A 16,575-nucleotide genomic window follows, 5' to 3' on the forward strand; every position below is an offset into this window, starting at 1 on the left:
TATCCTTACCCAGCCTGGCATATATGTGGCGATTCCATGCCCTATGCCATGGTGGCTGACTCTTAGCTGCTCTCTGAAGTGGCCTATTAAAGCCACAAAACAAGCAGTTCAAGAAGACAGCTCACCACCACCTTCTCAGGGCAACTAAGGATACAGAATAAATGCCAGTCTTGCCAGTAATGCCCACATCCCATGAATAATTTATTTAAAAAGCGACTGTGAGTGTGTGGAGTACTCTTGTAGAAATACATGAAAGTTACAACACGGAGACAGGCCATTCAGCTCAACCAGTCTGTTCTGGCCTTTACTCTCCACATGAGCAAGTAGTTCTATTCACATTTAGCAGCAGCACCACCACCCCAGTCTCATATTCTTTCAATCCCTTATCCTTTATCCATCTATCCAATGCATTAACCTATGCTCGTATTTCTCAAATTGCTCCTTGAAATAAACAGGTGTAACACACTGACACTGTTTTATAAGGGACTTGTTAAACAGCGACCGGAAGCCTTCCCCATAATTGCTTAAAGCTGGTCTTTTAACAACAATAGATTTCCTGTTACCCATTTGGAGCTGGTTTTAGAGCAGTGAAAGGGATGGGAAGATAAATGACCTGACGCAATTGAAACTGGATCTAGGGGCAGTGGGAGACCTGAGCCAAATGTACAGAGCAGTTGGGAGAGCGAGCAGGAAAACCCAAACCGTGCTGCTGGAAAAATACCCAGGGTAAGGAGCGGATCCACTCCATGTGGCCAGTGAGTCCTGGTTACAATATTCACCCACCCTTCAGGCCCATCCTGCTGTGCCTGACATCCCTGTGCTATCACTCTGTAAGCTGCGATTCCCCCTGTATTCAAAGTGCTACTTGTACTAGGCAGTCACTTTTCAAAGTAACTGCAGGAATGTGTATTCACACGATACATTAAATCCCTTTTATGCGTTTGTTTTTCTGACCAGAACATTTGCAAACACAACTAAAGACAAGCCTTTTATTTGCCTTTAAAAACACAGAGGACCATGCCTTTGAGAATCATCCCTTAAACAGAAATATTTAAAGAAATGGCTATGACTTCAGCACTGGCTTCAGGCAACTGACTAATTGGATCTTGGAACACAAAGATCCATTTATAGCTTCAGTTAATGGACCAATTAGATCTGAGATCATAAGAACACAAAAAATAGCGGCAGGAGTAGACCATTCAGCCCCTTGAGCCTGCTCTGCCATTCAGTATGATCATGTCTGATATTCTGCCTCAACTCCACTTTCCGCCACTCCCCATATCCCCGGATTCCCTGAGAGACTAAAAATCAGTCTATTTCAGCCTTAAATGTACTCAATGGAGCAGCCACAACCCTCTGGGGTAGAGAATTCCAAAGATTCGCAATCCTCTGAGTGAAGAAACTTCTCCTCATCTCAGTCCTAAATGATCACCCTTATCTTGAGACTGTGCCCCCATGTTCTAGATTCCCCAGTCGGGAGAACCAACCTCTGTGTCTACATAGGGCATACAAATTAGGAGCAGGAATAGGCCACTTGGCCCCTCGAGCTTGCTCTGCTATTCAACAAGTTCATGGCTGATCTGATTGTAACCTCAACTCTACATTCCCGCCTACCCCCGATAACTTTTCACCCCTTGCTTATCAAGAATCTACCTACTGCTGCCTTAAAATATTCAAAGACTCTGCTTCCACTGCCTTTTGAAGGAGAGAGTTCCAAAGACTCATGACCCTCTGAGGGAAAAAAATTCCCCTCATCACTGTCTTCAATGGGCGACCCCTTATTTTAAAACAGTGCTCCCTAGTTCTGGACTCACCCACAAGAGGAAACATCCTTTCCACATCCACCTAGTCAAGACCATTCAGAATCTTATATACTTCATTCAAGTCTCCCCTCACTCTTCTAAACTCCAGTGAAAGCGAGCTCAATCTGTCCAATCTTTCCTCATAAGACAACCTGCTCATTCCAGGTATCAATCTAGTAAACCTCCTCTGAACCGCCTCCAATGCATTTACATCCTTCCTTCAATAAGGAGACCAAAACCGTACACAGTATTCGAGATGTGGTCTCACCAATGCCCTGTATAACTGAAGCATAACATCCTTACTTTTATTTTCAATTCCTTTCGTATTAAAGGATAGCATTCCATTAGCCTTCTTTATTACTTGCTGTACCTGCATACTAACCTTTTGTGACTCATGCACTAGAACACCGAGATCTCTCTGCACCTCAGAATTCTGCAGTCGTTCTCCGTTTAAGTAATACTCAGTTTTTTAATTCTTCCTGCCAAAGTGAACAATTTCACATTTTCCCACATTATACTCCAACTGCCAGATTTTTGCCCACTCACTCAACCTATATATAATCGGTCTGCAACTTCCTTATGTCCTCTTCACAACATACTTTCCTACATATCTTTGTGTCATCTGCAAATTTAGCTACCATGCCATCGCTCCCCTCATCTAAGTCATTGATTTAAATTGTAAAAAGTTGAGGCCCCAGCACAGACCCCTGCAGGATTCCACTCATCACATCCTGCCAATCAGAAAAGGACCCATTTATGCATACTGTCTGTTTTCTGCCAGCCAGTCAATCTTCTATCCATGCTAATATGTTACCTGCTACACCATGAGCTCCTAATTTGTGCAATAACCTTTTATGTGGCACCTTGTCAAATGGAAATTCAAGTACAGTACATCAACGTGCTCCCTTTTATCCACAATGCAAGTTACTTCTTCAAAGAACTCCAATTAATTGGTCAAACATGATTTCCCTTTCACAAAACTGACGAATCCCAATTGCCTTGAGTTTTTCTGAGTGCCCAGCTATAGCCTCCTTAATGATCGATTCTCACAACAGACATTAAGCTAACTGGCCAATAGTTACCTGTTTTCTGCCTTGCTCTCCTTCTTGAATAGAGGGGTTTGTCATGGAAGTTTTTTTTTTGTTGTTTAAAAACTAAGAGGGGTCTGTGCGCCTTTAAAACTGAGAGCAGTTTTTATATTCTCTGGGAACAGTGTGTGCGAGCTACAATTTATATAAATGACTTAGGTGACGGGACCGAAGGCATGGTTGCTAAATTTGCTGATGACACAAAGATAGGTAGGCAACTTGTGAAGAAAGTAACTTGTGAAGAGGACATAAGGGGGCTACAAAGGGATAAGTGGTTAAGTGAGTGGCCAAAGATCTGGCAAATGGAGCATAATGTGGGAAAGTGTGAAATTGTCCACTTTGGCAGGGAGAATAAAAAAGAAGCATATTATCTAAATGGTGAGAGATTGCAGAGCTCTGAGATGCAGAGGGATCTGATGTCCTAGTGCATGAATCGCAAAAGGTTAGTATGCAGGTACAGCACGTAATTAGGAAAGCTAATAGACTGTTATCGTATATCATGAGGGGAATTGAATACAAAAGTAGGGAGGTAATGCTTCAGCTGTACAGGGCATTGGTGGGGCCACATCTGGAGTACTGTGTACAATACTGGTCTCCTTATTTAAGGAAGGATATAAATGCGTTGGAGGCAGTACAGAGAAGGTTTACTAGACTAATACCTGGAATGGGCGGGCTGTCTTATGAAGAAAGATTGGACAAGCTAGGCTTGTATCCGCTGGAATTTAGAGGAGTAAGAGGTGTTTTGATTGAAACATATAAGATCCTGAGGGGTCTTGATGGGGTGGATGTTTCCCCTTGTGGGAGAATCTTGAACTAGGGGTCACTGTTTAAAAATAAGGGGTCGTTCATTTAAGACAGAGATGAGGAGAACATTTTTCTCTCAGAGGGTCATGAGTCTTTGGAATTCTCTTCCTCAAAAGGCGGAGGAAGCAGAGTCTTTGAATATTTTTAAGGCAGAGGTAGATAGATTCTTGATAAGCAAGGGGTGAAAGGTTATCGGAGGTAGGTGGAAATGTGGGGTAATCAGTTCAGCCATGAACTTATTGAATGGCGGAGCAGGCTCATAGGGCCGAGTGGCCTATTCCTGCTCCTAATTCGTATGTTCGTTAGCCTGTTTCCTAAACAACAGCAAGAGAGAGAGGTCACATGCCATATTGTATCAGTTTAACTATGTGTAAAGACTGGCTAGAACCGGTTTGATCTGGAAGACCAGTGAAGTGTGCTTTCCTTGAAGGAAGGATTTTTTGCTCAGCAGAAAATCTACATTGGCCTACAGGCTGTGTTTTGCTTAAAGAGGAAATGACCCCTGGAAAGGATTCTTTGCATTGTTGGAGGTAGAAAATTCATTTTTTACTTCCAGTCTCTAAGATGTCTCTGCCTCAGGAGTGACTTTCTGTTGCCTTTCGTATTTCTGGGACTTATGGAATTCTCAGTAAAGTTTCTACTGATAGACTGCTAATTCAAAAATCTAAATAGATCTGTTGTTATACTCCTTGTTGAAAGAGCTGTGTGATGCCTACTGCAGCTGAAGTGCCATTAACATCTACCCATTACAGACTGTTCATCACACTCACCTGGAGATTTCAAGTGGCATCTGACTATTTGACTCTGGGCCACCTCACTGCTCTGGGAACATAACCCACAGTGGCGCAGTGGTTAGCACCGCAGCCTCACAGCTCCAGGGACCCGGGTTCGATTCTGGGTACTGCCTGTGCGGAGTTTGCAAGTTCTCCCTGTGTCTGCGTGGGTTTCCTCCGGGTGCTCCGGTTTCCTCCCACATGCCAAAGACTTGCAGGTTGATAGGTTAATTGGCCATTATAAATTGCCCCTAGTCTCGGTAGGTGGCAGGGAAATATATAGGGACAGGTGGGGATGTGGTAGGAATATGGGATTAGTGTAGGATTAGTATAAATGGGTGGCTGATGGTCGGCACAGACTCGGTGGGCCGAAGGGCCTGTTTCAGTGCTGTATCTCTAAACTAAACTAAACTAAGACTTACAACCCAGTTGTTTTATTATTACTAAGAAACAGCTCAAATTTAAAACAATCATTTTAGAACTGGTTAACCATTGGTTTTTGAATGCATGTGTGTGTGTGTATGAGGGTTAGGAGGAATAAGAAGTTATAAAGTCTTTTCAGACATAGATTTACCTCAGTATTGCTGAAGATTGAGGTTATTAATAAATAGTTAATTTGTTGTTGTTTAAAGATACCTGGCTTGATTCATTTTATTCTGGGGGTTAATAAAGTGTTTAATTTGGCTAATCTCCGGTAGGTGGGAAACTTTGATAATATGCTGTGACCTGTGGAGTAATGGGACTGAATTGACAGTGCATTACTCCTGCCTTGGTTATATTTGCTACTTTCCAGTCTGATGGAAACTTTCCAGAATATAGCGAATTTTGAAAAATTAACATCAATGCATCTACTACCTCATTAGCCACCTCTTATAACACCCTAGGAGGAAGCCTATCAGAACCCGGGGACTTGTCAGCCCACAGCTTCCCTGGTGATTGTAATTTCACCAAGTTTGTCTCTTCCTGCCACCTCCTGATTTACAGCTATTACTGGAATGTTTTTTGTATCCTCTATAGTGAAGACAGAAGCAGAATATTTGTTCATTTCACTCGCCATTTCCTTATTATCTACTATTAACTCCCCATTCTCACTCTTTAGAGGACCAACACTCACTTTACTTACTCTTTTCCTTTTTAAATACTAGTAAAAAGTCTTGCTATCCATTTTTACATTTCTAGCTAGCTTCCTCTCATACTGTAATTTCTTTCTCCTGATTAACCTTTTAGTCATTCTTTGCTGTTCTTTATATTCTGACCAATCATCTGACCTGCCACTCATCTTTGTGCAATTATATGCTTTTTCCTTAAGTTTGATGCTTTCCTTAACTTCTTTAGTTAACCATGGATGGTGGGTCATCCCCTTAGAATTTTTCTTTATAGTAGGAATATACTTATTCTGAGTTTTCTGAAATATCCCCTTAAATGTCTGCCACTGCTCCTCTAATGCCTAGTAACCCAGTTCACTTCAACTAGCTCAGCTTTCATGCCCACATAGTTGGCCTTATTTAAGTTTAAAATACTAATCTTAGACCCATTCTTCTCACTTTCAAACTGGATGTAAAATTCAATCATATTGTGGTCGCTGTATCTAGAGCTGTCTTTACTCTGAGGTCATTAATTAGTCCTGCCAGATTACACAATACCAAGCCTAATATAACCTGCTGTCTGGTTGGTTCTAGAGCGTAAGAAACTATCTTGAAGGCATTCTATGAACTCCTCACCCATGCTACTATTGCCAATCTGATTTTGCCAGTTTATATGTGGATTAAAATCACCCATGATTATTGCCATCCCTTTATCACAAGCACCCAATATTTCTTCTTGTATACTTAGTCCTACATTGTGGTTACTGTTAGGGGACATGTAGACCACTCCCACTAGTGACTTCTTTCCCCTACTATTCCTCAACTGGTTCTACATCCTGATCTCCTGAACCAAGGTCATCTCTCACTATTGCACCAATGCCAGCCTTCATTAATATTGCTGCCCCTCCACCTTTACCTCATTTCCTATTCTTCTTGAATGTCATATACCCCTCAATATTCAGGACCCAATCCTTGTCATCCTGCAGCCATGTCTCCGTAATGGCTACTAGATCATATTTATTTACTTCAATGTGCACTATCAGTTCGTCTACTTTGTTATGAATGCTACGTTCATTCAGATACAGAGCCTTTCGTCGTGTCTTTTTGTTATCTTTGTAATATCTGTTGTTGTGTTCTTAGGTTTTTTCTCTGTATCCCTTCCTGCCATTCTTTGACCTTTATTTGCCATATTACTTTTCTGCTCTTCTGCCTTGATTCTCCCCTTGATTTGCTACATCTACCCAAGCGTGATCCCTCACCCCCCCGACCCATTTAGTTTAAAGCCCTCTCTACTTCCCTAGTTATACGGTTTGCTGGAACACTGGACCCAGCAGGGTTCAGGTGCAGACCATCCCAACGATATAGCTCCCACTTTCCACAGTACTGGTGCCAGTGCCCCATGAACCAAAATCATCTTCTCCCACATCAGTCTTTGAGCTATGTGTTCATTTCACTAATCTTATGTGCCCTCTGCCAATTGGCATGTGGCTCAGGTAATAATCCAGAGATTATTACCTTTGAGATTCTGCTCTTCAATTTGGTGCCTAGCTCCTCATACTGTCTAAGCAGAACCTCTTCCCTAGTCCTGCCTATGTCGTTGGGACCTACATGGACCACAACAACTGGATCCTCCCCCTCCCACTCCAAGATCTTGTGCAGCCCTGGGCAGATGTCCCTGAACCCTGCACCGAGCAGGCAACACAGCTTTCAGGATTCACGCTCTCAGCTGTACAGAACAGTGTCAATCCCCCTCACTATACTATCCCCTACCATCACTACATTCCTTTTTGCTCCCCCCACTTGAATGGCTTCCTATACCACAGTGCCATGGCCAGTCTGCCCATCCACCTTGCAGACCTCGCTTTTGTCCACACAGGATGAGAGCACCTTAAACCTGTTTGACAATTGCAAAGTCTGAGGCTCCTCCACTACTGTCTGCTTGGTCCCTTTATCTGCCTCACTCACGGTCACATCCTCCTGTCCTTCAGTACTGACCAAAACAGATGACCCTGTTCTGAGAGGTGTGACCATCTACCAGAACAAAGTGTCCAGGTATTTCTCCCCCTCCCTTGTGTTGTGTAGAGTTTGCAGTTTGGCTTCCAGATCAATAATCCTGATCTGGAATTCCTCTAACTGCTTACACTTTTTGCAGATGTGTTTGTCCTGGATCGCCTTGGCATCCAGGAGCTCCCACAAAGCACAGCTGCAACATAACACCTGTCCTGCCATTGTTACTTTTGCTTTTAGTTAATTTACTTTAATTACTTTCTAAATAACTCTGAATAATTTCTATGTATAGTAGAATTTACTGTACTTATGAAATGCTAGTACCACCTACAACTAAAGTTATACTTTTCTTAATTACATAGATATGTATTTTAGGTATTTATTTTATTTTATCTTTTATTTATTTTAAGAAGAAGGCTGGTATTTTAGCTTCTACTTAGTAGACAAACTTAAATATTAGAGAAAAAATAAAAATCAGCAGAAAAAAGAAAATAAAGTAAGAAAATACCTACCAGAAAACTCACCGACTAGCTCCCTGTGCCTCACTGCTCTCTCTCCCTTCTCGCACTATTTGTAGCTCCGAAGTCTCACCCAGCCAATCACCTACCTGCTTCCCTGTGATGTCCACTTACCAAAATGAATCCACCTTACCACTATTAATATACCTTACCAATACTAAAATGTTACCAATAGTAGTAATAACCAGAGTAATAAACATTACTGCTCCTACTGATTTATGCCTACTCTCTGTTTCCTGTTAGCTAGCCACTCTTCTCTCCATGCCAATATGTTAGCCCCTACACCATGAGCTTTTATTTTCCGCAATAACCTTTGATGTGGCACCTTATCAAATGCCTTATGGAAATCTTAGTACAGTACATCCACCAGTTCCCCTTTATCCACAGCACATGTTACTTCTTCAAAGAACTCCAATTAATTGGTTAAACATGATTTCCCTTTCACAAAACCATGTTGATTCTGCCTGATTACCTTGAATTTTTCGAAGTACCCTGTTATAATATCTTTAATAATAGCTTCTAACATTTTCCCTATGACAGATATTAAGCTAACTGGTCTGTAGTTTCCTGCTTTCTGTCTCCCTCCTTTTTTGAATAAAGGAGTTACATTCATTATTTTTCAATCTCATAGAACCTTTCCCGAATCTTGGGAATTTTGGAAAATTAAAACCAACGCATCAACTATCTGTTCATTCTTCTGTCCATTAACACCCTCTCTGCAGTAACACTTTGTCTTTCAACACACCATTAATATACTGTTTGCCTTTGCTCCGTGACCTTCTGGTCAGTTATTCTCTGTGACTCTGTCCTATCGCCACTTTACTTTTGTTATCTCTTTCCCTAGCCCCGCTTTATTTGCTTAAAACAGATTACATTTCTAATCTTTGCCAGTTCTGATGAAGGGTCACTGACCTAAAACATTAAGTCTACTTTTCTCTCCACAGATCCTGCCAGACCTGCTGAGTATTTCCAAAATTTCTTGTTTTTATTTGCATCAACTATCTCACCAGCCACTTCTTTTAAAACCCTTGGATGGAGTCCATCAGGACCCGGGGACTTGTCAGCCCACAGCTCCAACAATTTGTTCAGTGCCACTTCCCGGGTGATTGTAATTTTCTTGAGTTCCTCCCTCCCTTCTAGTTCCTGATTTACACCTATTTCTGGGATGTTACTTGTATCCTCGATAGTGAAGACCGATGCAAAATACCTGTTCAATTCATCTGCCATCTCCTTATTTTCTATTATTAATTCCCCAGACTTATTCTCCATTGGACCAACGCTCACTTTGTTTACTCTTTTCTTTTTTAAATATCTATAGAAGCTCTTACTGTCTGTTTTTATATTTGTAGCTAGCTTTCTCTCTTACTCTCATTTTTCCCTTCTTATTCATCTTTTAGTCATTCTTTGCTGTTTTTTATATTCTGTCCAATCTTCTGACCTGCCTCCCATCTTTACACAATTAATGTGCTTTTTCTTTAATTTTGATACTATCATTAACATTTCTCTCGTTGAAATGTATCTATTCTGTGTATTCTGAAATATCCCCTGAAGTGTCTGCCACTGCATCTCTATTGACATATCACTTAACCTACTTTGCCAGTTCACTTTAGTTAGCTCTGCTTTCATGGCCTCATAATTGCCCTTATTTACATTTAAAATACTAGTCTTGTACCCATTCTTCTCGCCCTCAAACTGAATGTAAAATTAAATCATATTATGATCGCTGCTGCATAGGGGCACACTATGAGGTCATTAATTAATCCTATCTCGTTGCACAAAACCAGGTCTAGTATAGCCTGCTCTTTGGTTGGCTCCAAAACATGCTGTTCTAAGAAACTATCCCCAAAACATTCTATGGACAGCTCACCTGGGCTAGCTTTGCCCATCTGATTTTTTCAGTCTATATGTAGATTAAAATCCCCCATGATTATCGCCACACCTTTCTGATAAGCTCCCATTATTTCTTCCTTTATATCCTGTTGTACCATGTGGTTACTGTGAGGGGGCCTGTACACCATTCCCACAAGTGACTTCTTGCCTTTATCATTCCTCATCTCTACCCAAACTGCTTCTACTTCCTGGTTTCCTGAACGTAGGCCATCCCTCTCTATTGCGCTAATACTATCATTAATTAACAGAGCCACCCCCTCCACCTTTTCCTAGCTTCCTGTACTTCCTAAATGTTATGTACCCTTCAATATTCAGGTCCCCGTCGATGTCATCCTGCAGCCATGTCTCTGTATTGGCTATCAGATCATACTTATTTATTTCTATTTGCACTTTCAGTTCATCTGTTTTAGTTTGAATACTATGTGCATTCAGATACAGAGCCTTCAGTTTTGTCCTTTTATTATTTTTGTCACATCTCGCTTTATCTGCTGATTTACTCTTAGATTTGCACTCTCTGTCCCGTCCTGCCACGGTCTATTTATCATTTCCCATATTAATCCCTTTCTCTCTTGCCTTGTCTCTACTCTTTAATTTACCATATCTTCCCAAATGTAATCCCTTGCCCCACTATTTAGTTTAAAACCCTCTCTACTTCCCTAGTTATGCGGCTGGCTAGAACACTGGTCCCAGCACTGTTCAGATGAAGACAGTCCCAACAGTACAGCACCCACTTTTCCCAGTACAGGTGCCAATGCCCCAAGAACCTGAACCCACTTCTACCACACCAGTCTTTGAGCCACGTGTTCATTTCTCTAACCTAATTTGCCCTGTGCCAGTTTTCACATGACTCCGGTAATAATTCAGAGATTATCTTTGAGGTTCTGCTTCTTAATTTGGTGCCTAGCTCCTCATACTGACCACACAGAACCTCTTTCCTTGCCCTGCCTATGTCGTTGGTACCTACATGGACCATGACGACTGGATCCTCCCCCTCCCTCTGTAAGTTCCTCTCCAGCCCTGAGCAGATGTCCCAAACCCTGGCACCAGGCAGACAACACAGCTGTCTGGACTCTCGTTCCTTGCTGCTGAGAACAGCGTCAATCCCCCTCGCTATACTGTCCCATAGAACCAGAGAAAAGTTACAGCACAGAAAGAGGCCATTCAACACATTCTGTTTGCACCGGCTGAAAAAACTAGCCGCCCAATCTAATCCCACCTTCCAGCACCTGGTCCGTAGCCTTGCAGGTTACAGCACTTCAGCTGCAGGTCCAGGTAACTTAAATGAGTTGAGGGTTTCTGCCTCCACCACCGATCTCGGCAATGAATTCCAGACACCCACCAACCCCTGGGTGAAAAAGCTTTTCCTCATGTCTCCTCTAATCCTTCTACCAATCACTTTAAATCTGTGCCCCCTGGTAATTGGTCTCTCCACTAGGGGAAACAGGTCCTTCCTGTCTACTCTATCTAGGCCCCTCATATTTTGTACACCTCAATTAAGTCATCAGTCAGCCTCCTCTGTTCTAAGGAAAACAACCCTAGCCTATCCAACCTGTCCTCATAGCTGCAACTTTCAAACTTGGCAACATTCTTGTAAACCTCCTCCATACTCTCTCCAAGCAATTATGTCCTTCCTGTAATGTGGTGACCAGAACTGTACACAATACTCCAACTGTGGTCTAAGCAGCATTTTATACAGTTCCAGCTTTTGTTTTCTATCCCTCAGCCAATAAAGGAAAGCATTTCATATGCCTTTGTCACCTCTTTATCTACCTGTCCTGCCACCTTCAGGGACCTGTGGACATGCACTCCAAGGTCTCTCACTTCCTCTACCCTTTCAGTATCTTCCCATTTATTGTGTATTCTCTCACTTTGTTTGCCCTCCCCAAATGCATTACCTCACACTTCTCTGGATTGAATTCCATTTGCCACTTTTCTGCCCACTCAACCAAACCATTGATATCATTCTGGAATCTATGGCTATCCTCTTCACTATCAACTACACAGCCAATTTTTGTGTCATCAGCAAATTTCCCAATCATACCTCCCACATTTAAGCCCAAATCATAATACATAGCACAAACAGCAAGGGACCCAACACTGAGCCCTGTGGAACGCCACTGGAAACCGCCTTCCAATCGCAAAAACATCCGTTGACCATTACCCTTTGTTTCCTGTCACTGAGCCAATTTTGGATCCAACTTGCCATATTCCCCTGAATCTCATGGGCTTTTACTTTTCTGACCAGCCTGCCATGTGGGACCTTGTCAAATATCTTACTAAAATCCATGTAGACTACATCCACTGCACTGCACTTATCAATCCTCCTTGTTACTTCCTCAAGAAATTCAATTAAGTTAGTAAGACATGACCTTCCCCTAACAAATCCATGCTGACTATCCCTGATTATCCGTGCCTTTCTAAGTGACAGCTTATTCTGTCCCTCAGAATTGATTCTAATAATTTACCCACCACTGAGGTCAGACTTACCGGTCTATAATTATTTGGCCTATCCCTCGCACCCTTTTTAAACAATAGTACAACATTCACAGACCTCCAAACACCTGGTACCTCACCTGTATCTACTGAGGATTTGAAAATGATCCTCAGAGCATCCTCTATTTCCTCCTTGGCTTCCTTTAACAGCCTGGGATGCAATCCAGCTGACTCTGGCGATTTATCCACTTTCAAGGATGTCAGACCCTCTAGTACTTCCTCTCATTATGCTTATCGTATCTAATGTTTCAGACTACTCCTCTTTAACTAGAATGTCTGCATCATCCCTCTCCTTCATGAAGACAGAGACAAAGTACTCATTAAGAACTCTGCCCACATCTTCTGCATCCACGCATAAGTTACCTTGTACATCTCTGATAGGCCCTACCCTTTCCTTAAATATCCTCTTGCTTTACATGTACTGATAAAACATCTTTGGGTTTTCCTTGATTTTACCTGCAATAATTTTTCATGTCCTCTCTTTGCTTTTCTAATTTCCTTTTTTACTTCACCCCTGCCCTTTCTATACTCCTCTAGATTTTCTAAAGTATTAAGTTTTTTGTGACTGTCAGTTTTACTTTTCTGCTTTAGCTTACCCTCTATGCTTCTAGATAACCAGGGGGCTCTAGATTTGGCAGTAACACCCTTTTTCTTTGTGGAAACATGCCTACACTGTTCCTGTAGAATCTCCCTTTTGAATGCCTCCCACTGGTTTGCCACTGATTTTCCTTCAAGTAGCTGTATCCAGTTCACTTTCACCAGGTCACCTCTCAGTTTCTTAAAATTCGCCTTTCCCCAATTTAGAACTTTTACTCCTGTTTTATCTTTGTCCTTTTCCATAATAATGCCAAATCTAACTGTATTATGGTCAACTATCTCCAAAACAGTCATCCACTTGCCCAGCTTCATTTCCTAAGACTAAATCTAGAATGGCGCCTCCTCTCATTGGGCTTGTTACGCGCTGGCTAAAAAAGTTCTCTTGAATACAGTTCAAGAATTTTGTCCCCTCTGTGCTTTCATACTGTTTGTATCCCAGTTGATATTAAGGTAGTTGAAATCCCCAAACTATTCTTGCCCTATTGTTTTTGCACTCATGAATTTGTTCTTCTATCTCCCTCTCACTATTTGGGGGTCTATAATACACTCCTAGTCGTGTGGCTGCCCTTTTTTATTTCTGATCTCCACCCATACGGTCTCATTTGATGATTCATTTAGAATATCATCCCTCTTCACAGCTGTAATTGATTCTTTGACCAATAATGCTACACCCCCTCCTTTTTTATCCCCCTCTCTATCCTTCCTGAAAACTCTATATCCACGGATGTTCAGCTGCCATTTTTGCCCCTCATTAAGCTAAGTTTCTGTTACAGCAATGATAGCATGTGTCTATCTGCGCCCTCAGCTCATTGGCTTTATTTGCTATACTCCTTGCATTTAAATAAATACCTTTCAACACTGCCTCCTTCTATGCTGTACACTTTTTAACCTTTGCTTTTACTATCTTTCAGAGTCACTCGCTAATTTTCTGCCTCCTGTTCCCTGCCCTGAAATTATCCTATCTGAAACTGCCCTCAGGTTCCCATCCCCCTGCCAAACTAGTTTAAACCATCCCCAACCTGACTAGCAAATCTTGCTGCAAGGATATTTGTCCTGGTCCTGTTCTAGTGTAGACCATCTGACTTGTACAGATCCTGCCCTCCCTAGAACTGGTCCCAATGTCCCAGAAATCTGAGGCCCTCCCTTCTGCACCATCTCTCCAGCCATACATTCATCTGGTGTATTTTCCTATTTCTATACTCACAGAGCGACCACGCTCTGGAAGTGGTTCAAGAGTTCACCTACCTAGGCTCAACTATCACCAGTAACCTGTCTCTAGATGCAGAAATCAACAAGCGCATGGGTAAGGCTTCCACTGCTATGTCCAGACTGGCCAAGAGAGTGTGGGAAAATGGCGCACTGACACGGAACACAAAAGTCCGAGTGTATCAGGCCTGTGTCCTCAGTACCTTGCTCTACGGCAGCGAGGCCTGGACAACGTATGCCAGCCAAGAGCGACGTCTCAATTCATTCCATCTTCGCTGCCTTCGGAGAATACTTGGCATCAGGTGGCAGGACTATATCACCAACACAGAAGTCCTTGAAGCGGCCAACACCCCCAGCTTATACACACTACTGAGTCAGCGGCGCTTGAGATGGCTTGGCCATGTGAGCCGCATGGAAGATGGCAGGATCCCCAAAGACACATTGTACAGCGAGCTCGCCACTGGTATCAGACCCACCGGCCGTCCATGTCTCCGTTATAAAGACGTCTGCAAACGCGACATGAAATCGTGTGACATTGATCACAAGTCGTGGGAGTCAGTTGCCAGCATTCGCCAGAGCTGGCGGGCAGCCATAAAGACAGGGCTAAATTGTGGCGAGTCGAAGAGACTTAGTAGTTGGCAGGAAAAAAGACAGAGGCGCAAGGGGAGAGCCAACTGTGCAACAGCCCCAACAAACAAATTTCTCTGCAGCACCTGTGGAAGAGCCTGTCACTCCAGAATTGGCCTTTATAGCCACTCCAGGCGCTGCTTCACAAACCACTGACCACCTCCAGGCGCGTATCCATTGTCTCTCGAGATAAGGAGGCTCAAAAGAAGAAAGAAAAAGAAGACTCACTAGCATGTGGCTTTGGGAGTAATCCAGAAATTACTACCTTTGAGGTCCTGCTTGCTAATCGCTTTCCGAACTCCCTAAACTCAGCCTGACTGATCTCATCCCTTTTTCTACCTTTATCGTTGGTACCAATGTGGACCACAACCTCTGGCTCTGCACCCTCACCCTCTAGAATGTTCTATAGCTGTTGTCTTAAGCTGTGGGGTGACCACCTCCTGAAACGTGCTATCCATGTATCTCTCATCCTCGCGAATGCCCCTCAGTGACACCAGCTGCTCCTCAAGTTCCAAGATTCGACGCTCGAGTACCACTACTTTCCTTTTTGCTGGCCCCCGCTTGAACCATTGGATCATGGTGCCATGGCCAGTCTGCTCATTCACCCTGCAGATCTCACTTTCATCCACAGGTTACAAGCACTTCAAACCTGTTTGATAATTGCAAAGCTGAGGCTCCTCCACTACTGTTTGCTTCGTTCCTTTACCTGCCTCACTCACGATCATATCCTCCTGTGCCTCACCACTGGCCAAAACAGATGACCCTATTCTAGTACAAAGTGTCCAGGTATCTCTCCCCCTCCCTGATGTTGCACAGTGTCTGCAGTTCGGCTTCCAGATCAATAATCCTGATCTGCAATTCCTCCTGCTGCTTACACTTTCTGCGGACGTGGTTGTCCTGAATCGCGTTGGCATCCAGGAGATGCCACAGCTGCTGTATAACACCTGTCTTGCCATTGTTACTTATGTTATTAGTTAATTTACTTTAATTACTTTCTTAATTTACATAGAATAATTCCTACGTATAGCAGAATTTATTGTGCTTATTAAATGCTAGTACCGCCTACAACTAAGAGTTATATGATTCTTAATTACACAGGCATGTGTTTTAGGTATTTATTTTAACATTTTAATTCTTTTTCCCTAATTCCAGTGTTCTAAGCTGGCTATTAACACATTGTTTCTTACACTAAGCACTTACCAGCTAATCCTTGTACTTTACAAATACTAATAAAAGCTTACAATTACTGATAAATTACCTGAGTTTTGAAAGATAAATGAGCAAAACAACAAAATACTCACCAGCCAATCAACTTACAACTTTCCTGTGATGTCACACCTCGAGTTCCCGCACTGTTTTTAAACTGTCTCTCTCTCTCTCTCTTTCTCTCCTGATATGCTCTGCTGGTCTCGGAGTTCCCACACTCTTTTTAAACTGTGTGTCTCTCTCTCTTTTTCTCTCCTGATATGCTCTGCTGGTCTCGGCAGTCCCGCACTGTTTTTAAACTGTGTGTCTCTCTCTCTCTTTCTCTCCTGATATGCTCTGCTGGTCTCGGAGTTCCCACACTGTTTTTAAACTGTGTGTGTCTCTCTCTCTCTTTCTCCCCTGATGTGCTCTGCTGGTCTCGGCAGTCCCGCACTGTTTTTAAACTGAGTCTCTCTCTCTTTCTCTCCCCTGATGTGCTC

At 42.7% G+C, this 16,575-nt stretch overlaps 1 protein-coding gene across 11 annotated transcripts in view; it reads right to left on the reverse strand.

Annotated features, from left to right (window-relative positions):
• The window catches only part of LOC137383779 (trichohyalin-like), a 251,631-nt gene that overhangs the window by 193,903 nt on the left and 41,153 nt on the right, over positions 1-16,575 (reverse strand). The window lies entirely within an intron of this gene.

The sequence above is a fragment of the Heterodontus francisci genome, chromosome 25 (genome assembly GCF_036365525.1).
Source record: "Heterodontus francisci isolate sHetFra1 chromosome 25, sHetFra1.hap1, whole genome shotgun sequence".
Lineage (NCBI taxonomy): Eukaryota > Metazoa > Chordata > Chondrichthyes > Heterodontiformes > Heterodontidae > Heterodontus > Heterodontus francisci.